General features: G+C 36.0%; 1 protein-coding gene across 1 annotated transcript in view; it reads right to left on the bottom strand.

Moving 5' to 3' along the window:
• The window catches only part of LOC131045021 (uncharacterized), a 318,125-nt gene that overhangs the window by 202,894 nt on the left and 102,536 nt on the right, over positions 1–12,695 (bottom strand). The window lies entirely within an intron of this gene.

Below are 12,695 nucleotides of genomic sequence, written 5' to 3'. Positions count from 1 at the left end.
TATTTGTAAAATATGCATTTTTAATAATTGTTTTTATGTGGGCAAAGATGAGCCAAGTGGCAGCTAGTGGTATCAAAAAAGATTGCATAGTTAAATTTGGTCCTGTTTCGGAAAGTGAACATCCCTCTTTTCTTGAATTCTGTGTTTTGACTGATATTTCCAAACCTCTTTTCCATTCTATCTAGATTCTTCTTGTGCGTGATCCTTGAACTCAATTTGTCAGTTATGAAGGGATTCCTCTTACGCATTTTTGGTGGAATTTGCTAGGGAATAGGTGGAAAGAGTGTCCTACAACAAAATGTTTATTTTTCAATGGAGGTGACTTTACATAAATGGATTCCTAAATTATGAAAGCCTGATACTGACTTTATTCAGAGAAATCAGGGCTGATCTTTGGAAGAGCATGCTAAGGATTCAATATTCTCTTCCCTTATCCTCTCTATGGAATACAAGAAGATTGTAAAACTATATTTGTGTTGTCCGTATTTTTGTATTCACAAAAATAGACAACCCCTTTAAAAAATTTGTTAAAAATGAAAATTTTACTCTAAGGCATGCTTCCCGAAGCAAAATTTTGCTTCGCCCTTGGACTGGCTTAATCCTCAGTCCATCCTCGATCCACGTTTCAAATTTCATCACATTCTGAGTTCGTTTGCTATGTTTTATCTTCAATTCCGGGTTTTTTCTTCCTGACTGTAGGTGGAAAGGTTTCCTTTGATTGCAAGTTTTCTTTTTCTTTCGTTTTAGTGTTGTAGGGAAATTTTAAAACAATTACAAGTGCACTTTATTTAAAACTTGTCACTTGTAACTTACTTTTTATTTCACTCTTGCTTTCTATGTCTTTTAAGTTGCTGTAGGAACTTTTTGGACAAATTACAAGTGAATTTAAAATTATATGTTTAAAAAGAACTTGTAATTTCTTTCAAAAGTTCCTACTTAAGAGATTTTGAAATGTAATAAGGATTTTATTTCCCTGTTACATGTTTTAATTTTTTTAGTCATTAAAACTTGTAAAGGGGATTTTATTTCCCTATTAAAAGTTATTTTCACATGTCTCCTTGTTCTTTTCTCTCAAAAACCCGATTTTGCCTTATGAATTGAAAAGTGAAGCAAATTAAAACTTGTAAAGGGGATTTGAAAACCCGATTTCATGTCTTTTGCTTGCATTTTAAACTTGTTCTTTCTTCCCAAGAACCTGACCTGATTTTTATCCAAGGAGTTTGAATTTTGGAGGAATTGCAAACCGATTTTTGTGGAAGAATGCATTCATGAAGGAGGCGTGGTGATTCTTATCCCTCTTTTGCTGGTTTATGTGCCACGTATTTCCCATTTTGCTAGGTGTTTTTGCTGGTTTTGAGCCACGTTTTATCTCCTTTAAGCTGTTTTTGCAGCATCAAGGAAGGCGTTTTGGTTTCTCCAACCTAAACGTTTCTTCTCCTTGCTTCAACACGTACCCTTGCTAGGCATTTGGACTCATTCTTCCTCCTCTTTGCATGTCGTTTTTGGTGATTATGGTTAAAATCCGAGTTTGATAAAAACGTGGCTAGGGTTTCAACGATTTCATTTTGCCTTCTATTTAAGAAGCTGATTGTTTCTTTCAAAGTTATTCTATCTCTTTGGAGGGCATCTTGATCAAGCAAGGTATGTTTTGTTTTCAGTTTTGTCTTTATTTATTTTTTGTTGTTTTGAAGTTCCTTGATTGGTCATGATAGTTGTTTGTTTTGTTTTTGTTTCAATTCGGGTTTGAGAGAGATCTTCCCATTTCTTTCCAAGTCTTGAATGTAATTTAAGGATTGCATTGCCTTTCCCCTTCCATTTTCCCTCTTTACTTGCATTCGGGTTTTTTAAATTCGATTGCAAGTAAGATGAAAGAGTGATTTTTTCCCTTTTGGCTGAAAAGACTTCACCTTTTGCCAAAAATTCAAATTTCAAAGTTGTAAAAGCTTGTCGTTCCAATTTCGGGTTTTAAAAACCTGATTACAAGTGAAGGTTCCCATTCCCTTGAGGTTAAAATGAAGATGATCTTCCAAAATCCTTTCCTTATTCATCCGCATTCATTACCCTTGTTCCCACATTCCATTCCCATTATCTTTTCCATGACAAAATTCCATTTTTCACACATCCTTCCATTTTTCTTATTACAAGTATACTTGCATTCGGGTTTTTAAAAACCGATTGCGAATATGTCCTACCCCACTTGTATACTTGTAACACATCTCCCAAGATTCAAAATTGACCAAAAGCCAAGTTTCAAGTGCTTCTATTTATTCACCATTTTCCTCTCAAGAGGGATAGAGTTTTTCCCATTCAAAAGAAGAAATATGTTTCATTCGGCTGATCTTGATGTTGCTTTGACACTGCTAGATCTCCGTCGCAGCATGCCAGGCTCTCGTTCAATGATTGATTTACCATCATCTTCCTCTCAAAAGAAGAAGAAATATAAATATGATAACTACCAAAATGAGATCTCTCCATCCCAAGTTTCCACTCCCATGGAGCACATCAAAGATACGGAAATAGGGCATGTTGACATGTCAGAGTTCGTTAAACGGGTGGAAGATCCCAAGGATAGCAATATGCAGTGCTTGTTGGACAGCCACATTCACCATGCTTCTTCCTTTCCAGTGGCTTCCCTAGAACCTGAGTTCGTTCTTGCTTGTGCCAATCATTTTGACAAAAAAACAAGAACTATCAGGAATGATGATAGGGAAGTGCTAATCTATCTTGATGCGGACACTATTGAGAAGGTTTTCAGAATACCACCAGCACCTGTGTACATAGATATTTCTAAAGATAGTGCAACTGAGTACTATGTTTCAAGAGAAAAAGATTGCAAACACTATATCAATAGATGGATCAATAAGCCACGGGCTGCTTTTACAACATGGGCAAAGTTGTACAGTAGTGATTTCAAGTGGGAAATCGAAGACACAATCATTTTTCTCAGCAGGATGATGGGTTTAGAACATTCTACTGTTTTTGAACCATGGATGTACAAGTTCATCATGCTCATAAGGCAGTCTCAACACCTCTTGAGGCGAAATCATCAGTGATACCCTTTGTGAACAACTTGCAGAAGTTCCTTCCACTATGACGTTCTACATGAACTCATATTTGGTGTATATAGCAGCATCACTCAGACACTTCCCTCGTCTTTCTACCAAGGGTGATCGCTCACTTATACCAGTGTGCGATTACTATGACCAATTGCCTTTCAGACCCAACACATTGCACTTCAGGAGGGCCCAGGATGCCTTTTTTGGTCATTTTATGTGCCTATTTGATAAGACACTGAAAAACAGAAGAGTGTTAGATGCCGCCTGGGAGAAGGTGAATGAATATGGCTACTTATTCCTTCAAGTCCCAACTTTCACTTACATGAGAGTTCGATGTTATCGCGGCCAGCCATATATGCGGTCAGCCATATATGCTTCCTAGATATCCAACTCATAAGATCATTCTTATGGAGTTGGAAAGACAGATCATGGTTGTTCATGCACATCAATCTATTAAGCATAAGGTTGGAATGGGAATTTCTACAAATAACCCATTGAAATTTAGCCATTATTCCCTCATTACATCCACCAAAGCCAAGGCCATGGAGATCAAAATGCGGGAAATAAAACTCAAAAGATTCAAGCCAAGAGTAGATTTTGATTACCAAGGCATGAAGGAGAAGATCAAAATGTCCTTCACGCATGTGCATCGGATAGAAGACATTTGGGTTGATCTTCGTACAGAAAAAGAAGGTTCGTAAGATGGATTATTGCAGACTCACTCTTGAGAAAATTGTTGACCTGAACTTGGTAAACATTCCTGAAGGAATCATTGATGATGGAGAGATACTTGATCCTGAATATGTTGAAAAGAGAGTTGATGAAGCACCACTTCCATCAATTCAATGGTCGCATAAGAAATGCATTTCCATTCTTGATAGATTTCAGCCTATCTTAGCTACCACCAATACTTGGCTCGAGGGTAACGGTGTTAGACTCATCAAAATCAAGGTTGGAAAAGAAGATGATTCTACAAGACCTGTCGGACTCAAGTCTGAAATCAAAGTAGACAACAAGGAAAGTGCATCATCTTCAAGCACAAGAATCAAGTTGAAGGTTAGCAGAGAAATGGTACTTCCTCCTGAAGAAGTGACAGTTCGAGGGAAAGAAAAGCCTCAGCTTCATATTCATGTAATTGATGCTGAAGATCCAGAGGAGGAACTACAATCAGATAATGCTCCCGAGTAACCCATTTCGGAGTCACCTCATGAAGTTCCCCCTCAAATTCCTTTAGAATTACCTATGTCTTCTCTTGATGCGAATGTGGATGCTTTTTCCACTGTTCATATTGTTCATGTTTCAATGGGTGAATCTTCTCAGAGAGTCATTCCAATTTCAGCAGCAGAGCCATCTCTTGATCATCCTCAAGAGAATTTGATGAACATCTTTGAGGATAATCCTGCATATGCCCCTTTGTCAAAGATTGGTACTTTTGCTTCTAGTTTTGATGAGTTCATGATGCAGTCATCAGGACCTTTGGTTAATGAGCAGTCTATAGTTGTTGTTCAAACAATAACTTCTCCCAGGATGAGGACTGTTGTTCAAACATAAACTGCTTCTCCCTCAATTTCAGTCGTTGCTCAAGGAGAATAGATGGCTTTACCTCCATGGATTACTTATTTTACGCCTAAAAGAAAGAACCAAGAAATCTCTCCTGGCATCTTTGATTTCCAGCATCTCAAGCAATCAAAACCCAAGGTTGCCAAAAGGGCTAAGATGATTTCAAGGGTAACAGTTGATAGTAACAGGATGAAGGTGGCTGAAATTGTTGAGCCAACTGTAGACAAGCCACAGGAAGAGATGCAAGCTGCTGATTACAGGATCACAAGGGTGGAGTTGGGCAAACAAATGCATGAAGTGGTCAAACATGATGCTCAACATTTTGTAGCCTCATTGGTGCAACGGTATGATGAACTTCTAACAAAGAAGGATAAGCTAGAAGAGGAAAATGTGCAACTTGTTGCCGCAATTCAAAAGATCACCAAGTCTTCTAATGAAGGGGACAATCCTTCAACTTCGTCAAATGCAAAAGAATCAGTCCAAGGAGATGAAAGAGCTGCTCAAAAGGTACAAGCATTGGATTCTTGGGTAAATCAGCTTCATGATTTATGTACTCAAGTATTGAGAGATGTGTACCAAATGATGATCAAGTTGGAGATCATTGAAGAAAAAATTGAAACCAAACTTCTGATGTTTTCAAACAGAACTTGGAAAGGGTTGAAGGCAATTTCATGGTTTGGCACAAGATGCCTCAAGAAAAGTTGAATGTTCTCTAAGAACATGACATTATTCCTTCCAGAGTCATGTACCTAGAATTTGAAGAACTTTTGGAAAACAAAGTTCTTGTTCTCAAGTCACTCATTGAGGATATTGATGATGCCATGAAATTGTGCACTGAAGCGTTGCGAGATGTTGTTTCTTGTTGTGAGAAAGCCTCTTGAAATGTTATGGATCAAAATGGGGAATTATTGTCAGAAGAGGAAGTTCTCTTAGATCTACAGATGAAGATTCACCATGAATGGAGTAATGAACAATTTTCAGCTGTATCGATTCAATCATTGGTGAAATACCAAATCTTATTGCAAGAAATCCAGTCTTCTCTTGAAAAGAACAGCATCACAATCCTTCGTTGCAGCGATGTTGTTGTGAAAACCATGATCGTTGCGAAGAATACTCACAAACCGAATCCTGATAAACTGTAAATGATCATCCAAAAGTTTGAAGGGTTCGTGGCCAAACATGTTGTAACATAAGTGTTTTTCAACACTTAGTTGTAGTCCCAAAATTTTAATTTCAGTATTGTAGTTTCCTTGTTGACAAGCTTACTTGTCAAAGCAATTTTGTATATTGCAAGCTAAGTCATTACTTGCATTTTTGTAATTACAAGTTGGCTGATTACAAGTCAAATTAGAATAGGACTTGTAATTTTGAATAAGTCATGGTGGTTGAGAGAATTTCTCTTGTTAGTTGAGATCCTCCCACCTTTTTCTCAAGACTCCTCTCCTATAAATACTTAAGCGGGTCTATTGTAATTGGGATATTTTGGAAAAGCAAGCAAGTAAACTTTGCTAAATTTACAGCAAGAAAGACTTAGTGCTTTTTATGTGTAAATTGAAGTTGAAAGAAATAGAAGAAGATTTCTCAACGATTGAGACGAGTTTGTATTCAATATTATCTTTCTTGCTAGTGTTTCTATAAGAGCTTAATCAAATTCGATTTGCAGACTTTGTGTTGCAAGTATTGGAGATTAATATCTATTAGAGTAGATTTTCTATTGAGAAAAGTTGTAGGACTTTATGTCTACACTTATTCTTGAGAGAAATTAAAGTAGATTTTGTGATAAGGAATAGCTATGAGACTTTGAGCTCACACTAGTTCTTGTTGTTTTATGTAGAGAAGAGCAAGATATTTCAACCTTTGTGCTGCCATACTTTGTTCTTGTTATCATTAATATAGAAAAGGGTAGATAGGATTTCACATATTCAAGACTTTAAGCTTGATATTGCTGTCCCGTCCCGAAGAAAGTGACGGAAGTCTTTGTGCTTTCAGGAAACTTCATTTCCTTTCTCTTACTTTGTTTTATGAGTTGTTGCTACTGTTATTACCAATTGCTATCACTTTTCTGTGAAGAGAGAAGGATATAGTTTTTCTTGAAAGAAGAAGAAAGACTGTTGTCTCATCCATTTTTAGTTTAAGAATAGTTTATAGATAGGGGGGGCCTTCCCTAATTAGGAGAGTATCATACTCACGCACTGTGGCTGAAACCACAATTTTGTACATTCCCCAAGTGTACAAAATTTTCAACCAAGAAGTTGGGGCTATCATCTCCTTCAATTGGTAAAGATGGTTGGGTTGATAGTTGACACTATTGACGTGGAGTGAGAAATTTGTTTTAGATTTGCCTGTTGATGACTCCAATATTTGCGAAGATAAAGACTAGAATCCATCAATGGATGATAACGTTTTGAGTTGTAATTAAATACTTACATTTTGCAAACAGTCAAGTCAGAAATCTATGATAAATTGTGCTCTGACTGGTAAGAATGAGAAAAAAGTTCCAGAAAAGCATAAACTTTGGAGGAGATTACTAAAGGAAATCAGTCTTCAATTGGTTAGTTTCTTCATAAAGGAGCTTCCAAAGTGTTGTCTAAGATTGCTAAGCAGTAAAGGATGTGTTGTGTTGTAAACAAACATACCTCATTGCAAACGGGGACCCCCACTTTTTCACTTGGTAGCTTAGGTGTTTGCTTAGTTTGGCTTAGTTTCGCAATAGTTTCAAAGTCTCCTGCCTTAAAATGAGAAGGATTTCGTGTTGTTTAGTCCAAAAGTAGGTCTAGAAATGGAGTGTAAAAGAAAGACTTGTACAGGAGAAATTGATGTCATGAAACTCGATTTGGAGAAATTATGACAAAACTTTGAAATTTGATGTAGATGAATGAAATTGCGAGAGAAAATTGTGAAAAGGTTAAAATGTGAGAACAAACTTATCTCAAGATCACATTTGTGAAGGATTGAAATCAAGTTTCTTTCCAAGCAAACTGAGTGTGAAATAGGGAAATTCATTGCAAAGTTGACATTGTGAAAGCAAAATTTATGCAAGGATAAGGTTGAATTTCTTTTGAAAAAATACATGTACAAATTAAATCTCCACCATGCATTTTGAGAATTTTATACATGACAACCTTGCATTTCCAATTGGAAACCAGAAAGGCAAGGATACCCTCAATTCCCACCCAAAAATACATCCATGAGGAAAATTTCCACTTTGCAATACAAGGGAGAGGCGAATTTCCACCCTTGAATGCATGCACACCTCTAATTTCCACCCTAGAATGCACGAACACCTCCAATTTCCACCCTTGAATGCAAGAACACTTCTAATTTCCAATATGCAATGCATTAACACTTAGGATTTCTGCCCTATAATGTATGGTGACCCTTGAAACCCACCCAACATTGCAAAAATCACCTCAAAATCACACCTAGGAATGCATCAGCAGGTCTGATTTCTGCCTAGCATTGTGAATATATGAGCGCTCACCTTATATTTATAGCCATGCAAATGCAAAAGCTGAAATAAAAAGGGGTTGACCTGAGTTAGCAAAAAGGAAGGCCGACCTAGAGAAAAAACAATAATTTCCCTCCAAAGAATGCAAAACAAAGCCTGAGAAGAAAAGGCTAACCTGAAATGTGGAGAGGGAGATTTGCAAATCTGAAAACCAATACAAAACATAACCTGGCCAACCTCCCTTTGCAAGAGAAACAATTGTTTTGAATGCCTACAAATACAAAATCAAAGGAACCATAATACATAATTCAATTTAAAGCAGAAATAAGTCAGAGCAGAGATGAATTCAGGCAGAGAGGTGCGAATTCAAGAGCAGATGGGGTGAATTTGTGTAAATTGCAAGTGTAGAGTTCAACAATGAATGCATAAGTAATGTAAAATCCATGGTGGTGAAGGTCCAAATCAGATCATAGCAGAATGCAAAAGCAATCAGATCAGAGCAGAGAAAAGGTGCGACTTCAAGCAGAGGGTTCGATTTTGATGCAAAGGGAATTAGCATTCAAACTAAGTATTAATTGAAAATCAGAAAAGAGTTTATATTAACAGCAGAAAAGAAGAAGTAAAACAAATGAATTCAATCAAGGAACAATTCACAGCAAAGAAGGTGAATTCAACAGCAGATAGAGATGAATTTGTTCAAGAAAATCAGATTCCAACTCAAATGATGAATGATAAAGAGGGAGGTGTTGGCATTGAAGACTGGAGGAAGTAATTTTTGAAAGGAAAAAAAACTACTGATTTGCAAGCAGACCTGAGCAATTCCCTTCCCATTGTTGAGTATTTTCCCTGAGTTACAAGAGGAGAGCAAAATGGAGCCCAATGATCAAAGTGTTGCAGTGAAAGACGATTTTTCATGCATTGCACCAAATGAAGAATTACTCGTTGCCTCAAATAGAGTATAAAATAGCAATCTGATTTCGGATGATAAAAAAATGGCAAGCCGTCCCAAGAGAAGTACCAATCAACAATTCAATGCTAGATGATGGAGATGAGTTTTCATTATATCATGATGTTGATTCACTAGATACTTGTAAGCATGATTTATGAAGTTACTCCTCCAAATGTGATTACAATGCAAGAAATTTCAAACATCATTGGTGAAGGTGAACAAGTAGATAGGCAAAATGATGAGCAAGTTGTCACAATGGAGGCAAAGAATGTAGAACAATTCGAGTTGGCGCTCAAATTGGAAGTGACCACGAAAGTACAAGAAGATTCTTACCAAAGAGGTTTCAAGAAGAAAGAATAGGTGAAAATCTGCATGTCATGGATGCGAGAGGAACCTTGAGGTCAAAATGAGGGAGAGCATGGTGAAAAATGGTCATGAGATTGATGTTGAGGGACACAATGTGGGGGGATGGTAGTGGCATTCATCCCACAAGGAATGTAATGCCACCTACCAATGGGGAATGGCTACAACAAAACTATCAAGAAACTAAAAGATATTAATAAAGTTACCATCCTTTGAGTTACAATGGCTACGAGCCTTAGTGTCTTAATTTGCTAGCTGTTATCAAAGCTCAAACACTATATGACCAACAATATCAGCCTTTTGATATTATAAATTGTTTGAACTTTGAACAGCCAAGTACAATTTATTTTAATTTACTCTGAATGTTAATTTGAATCTAAAGGTTTATTGTTCTTTGAGTTACTGTTTAATTAATTTATTAATTGCAATCATTCATGTTATATATATTTTAAAATTATTGATGCAAAAGAAAAATACTATTGCAACTATCAATGTTTATTAAAAGAGTAAAATGGTGATAGGAAATGATTAAATTCCCTATTGTCATTTTCTTCTTTATTTTGCTGGATAACCATGGTTACACCTACATCAAACTCTATCATGTGTCCATTATCTAATGCTAGCTTGAAAGATCGAAAAAATGTTTTATCCCGTCAAATATATGTTGAAGCATCATCAAACCTGAGAATTTGAGATTTACTTTCCCTAATGGACAAGAGTTGCACGTATGCAATAGTGCAACAATATTATTTTGGTAGTCTATTTTTTTGTCATCTTTCTATTCAAATAGTGTGAAGACATATCAAACATGGAAAGATAGTTTGACTTGTTTTGATATGTCACAACATCATAGGACACAATAAGGAAATGCTGTTAAGGAAGCGATGCAGCTAAAGAATATATTCATACAGCTAAAGAGACACAAAATATATGTTGAGCAATTCCTTTGACAATAACCGTGTGGTCTGTAGTACCCCGTTTTGATCGGACTTATTAGACTATCTTTGTGTTGCAGTTTACTATTTAGTGACACTTTATTGCTCGTCATTTTGCAAACGTAATTGATATTATTTCATGTTTATCTGGATATTGGATGCATGAGTTATTTTCAGTATTTCAGTATTGGTGATTTCTAGTGTTTCATGGATTATTGCTCGTACTGACATCTTAATTTATCTAGGTGATGTGTCATATATATGTTGCGTGTTTGCTATTGTATTGGATGCAAGGGGACGATTTTCCTTCACTCGTTTCGATGAGACAGGGAACGTCGCGATTCTCCTTCATCGGTGTGCGTGTCGTGTATTCTATATCTATATGCATGTATGTGTGCTTCGGTGATGCAGGCTATTGCAGGTACAAGTACCGGGTAGGTACGGGGTATCGTCTCCACCTGGCTTCACAGGTCTGAGCGTGCCTTATATGTCCGATGGGAGTGGAGGAGATAGCTTTTGACCCTAGTCCTTACCTCAGTCTATTATTGTGAGTGTCGTCAGTCGGTCGTTCATCCCTTTTGTTTGAATTTAGAGTCTTTTTACTTTTCCTCGATTTGCGTGCCTTGGTGGTTCGGTTATTTATTTGAAGTTTAAGTTGTCATTATTGTTGACTTGAGCGATTCATTCCTTATTATGCCTTATGTCTTGAATCAAGCGTAATTGATTAGTTTATTAGATTTTAAGTTTTAGTTGCTTATATTGGCAAAGTAATCGTGTTTAGATCCAACGAAGAAATAGAATAGATTAGTTAATTGTTTTTTTATATATGCAAATAAAGTGAACTCATTGTTTTCCTATTTAGTAGAAAAATTGATTTAATTGCTACTTATGAAAATGTAATTTTCAAAAAGAGGGAATTTTTCATTTATTTGTTTTGAGAAATATGAAAAAGAAAAATGGAAAAAGAAAAGAAAGTCAAATGGGGGATTTTAATGTTTTTTTTTTTAATATAGAAATTTTTGGCAACCTAGAAAATTAGGTTAAAGAGATTTTCTTACAAAAATCATTTTGGAGGAGATTTTGGGGGTTATGCTTATTTTGGAGGAGGAGAAAGAAATTTTGGAAAATTTGCTTGAAGGGTGGATTTGGGTGTGAACTAGCTGGGATTCCTGCTGAAGCATACCATTCTTGCTTGGAAATCATAGAGGTTGGTTGAATCCTTGCTTATTGCAACAAAAAAAAATCCTTGCTTTCTTTCCATTTGCTGTTATTTGTTTAAAATCTTGAATTGTGAATTTTGGGTGTTGGGTATTTGGTTGTCATGGGTTGTGGAAGAAGAATTCTACCATTTTGTTTCAATTCAAACTTAATTTCTCTCCATGTAGTTTCCTTAACTGAATTTATATTGTTTCATCTTTGCTATGCAAGAAATTTCTTGGTTTATCATGCTGTTTGTAATTAGGAATTTTGATGGATTTTGGTAGTGTTATGCTGGCAAAATTTTGCCAAGCATTCATAAAATACCTCTCCCTAGAAATTTCCAGTTTTAAAAATGATGGTTATGAGTTAAATTTCCTTGTTCATGCTTGATTGGGAGCAAATAAATTCAATTGGGGTTTGGGGATTAAGAGTATTCTCATTTAATTAAATTTTTAGAGCAAACTGGGTTGTTTTGGATGAAAGTTTATTCCCCCTGTTTTGTCTCAGAGGATTTGTTTATTGCTGGTAAAGATTGGCAATACTAGTGACTGGAAAATTGGTTTTAATTGGTTTTTTTTGGTTGAATGTTTGTTAAATTTGGTGGCTGGTAAATTAAAATTTTAATTTGGTTTTAACAGAGGTTTTACCTCTGTCTCTGTTTTTAAGTTTTTATTTTGTTTATGTCTCAGTCGTTTTAATAAAAAACGAGTTTTTTTTAACTGTTGTTAAACCAAAAAAAAAATTGTTTAAATTCGAAATTAACTGTATTGGGGGCGGTGGCGGGGAGCTGGGCTCGACCCAGCCACGCACCCCCCTTTCCTTCCCTTCCCTCCCTGCTCGCTGCAACTCCCAGCGTGGGGTAGCAGCAGCGCTGCTTTCCCCAAGCTGGGGATGCAGCTCGCTGCATTTCCCAGTTTGGGAAAGGCAGCGCTTGCTGCAGTGGGTGCGTGGGGGCCCCACATGGTTGTTTAAAATTGTTTTTTTTAATGTTTTTTTTTAGTTTTAAAAAAAATACGAAAATGTTAATTTGTTATGTTAGTGGTAAATAAAATTGTTAGTGTTATTTTATGTTTAATATTACGTGATAAAATATTGTTATTTTAATAAAAATAATAATATGTTATCATTTAATATTAAATAATAATATTATATGTTAGTGGTTTTTAATAAATTCAATAAGCGTT

Source organism: Cryptomeria japonica, chromosome 5, assembly GCF_030272615.1.
Source record: "Cryptomeria japonica chromosome 5, Sugi_1.0, whole genome shotgun sequence".
NCBI classification, from domain to species: domain Eukaryota; kingdom Viridiplantae; phylum Streptophyta; class Pinopsida; order Cupressales; family Cupressaceae; genus Cryptomeria; species Cryptomeria japonica.
Note: the sequence above shows the minus strand (reverse complement) of the source record. Positions and strands in the feature narration are given on the sequence as shown.